A 971-nucleotide genomic window follows, 5' to 3' on the forward strand; every position below is an offset into this window, starting at 1 on the left:
CAACTGGCCTGGAAGAGAGGACCTCGCTTCAAAGTGTGTGAAGTCTATGAGACAGGCCCGGCGTCATTATCTTCTGTCACTTTGCTGTGGCTGCGAAAGGGCTATTACATGTGAAAACACTTTGAAAATGAGGAATGTCATCAAAACGTTTGTTGTGTTTTTATTCCTTAAGTGGGTTGTGCCCGTGGCACGGTGTTATTAAAAGAAAGAGGAGGTTATCAGTAAAATAAGTGAATCAAGTAGGGAAGGAAAGAGTTGTTGGAAAGGCTGGGTTTTTATTTGGGATTGATAAAAGGATGCTGTTAATACTGAAAGAAAACCTCATTATCACAGCACAAGTTTGCATGTAGTTCATTTACTACAGTAAGATGTCACTTGTCATTTACACTGATGTGTCGTGCCAATGACGTGTTCAGGTGTGAAGGTGCTGTGATATTGAAGGAATGAGTCTAAAAAACAGCTTTGTACGGTCGAGGGAAGAAAAAGCTATGGAGATGCCAGGGATCGAACCTGGGGCCTTAAACATGCAAAGCACACGCTCTACCGCTGAGCTACATCCCCAGCTCTGAGGAGGACCTGACAGGGAGATGAATTGGTACAGTTGTTGCTTTTAGAAAGCTGGACAGTTGATCTCTATCTAGGGGATTAAATAGCACCGGATTCCTATAGTCTGAGGTTCCAGTCACAGAACATTCTGAAGCATTCCTCATGGAACGTTTTGCACCATTAACGTAGAATAGTCCTGCTGCTTTGTAACTCAGCATCGTGCTAGCTTCCCAAGCCTTATTTATAGACATGAGGAAGCACCAGTTCCCTTCAAAATTCACCTTGTTTCCGTGGTCTCCTACTCATCGATCCAAGAAAATATTTTAATTCTATTCCACCACGTCCCTGGTCCTTCTATAGGGCAAGGGAAAATAACTTTCTCCTCTCCTTCTCTGGGTTCTATGCCTGAGGACTTGGAAATTAGA

General features: G+C 43.3%; 1 non-coding gene across 1 annotated transcript; it reads right to left on the reverse strand.

The window, feature by feature from the left end:
• Nucleotides 1-489: 489 nt before the first annotated feature.
• TRNAA-UGC (transfer RNA alanine (anticodon UGC)) lies at nt 490-561 on the reverse strand. Its single transcript has one exon. It is a non-coding gene; the product is annotated as a tRNA-Ala (tRNA).
• Nucleotides 562-971: the final 410 nt, after the last annotated feature.

This window comes from Acinonyx jubatus, chromosome D3, assembly GCF_027475565.1.
Source record: "Acinonyx jubatus isolate Ajub_Pintada_27869175 chromosome D3, VMU_Ajub_asm_v1.0, whole genome shotgun sequence".
In the NCBI taxonomy this organism is placed as follows: Eukaryota; Metazoa; Chordata; class Mammalia; order Carnivora; family Felidae; genus Acinonyx; species Acinonyx jubatus.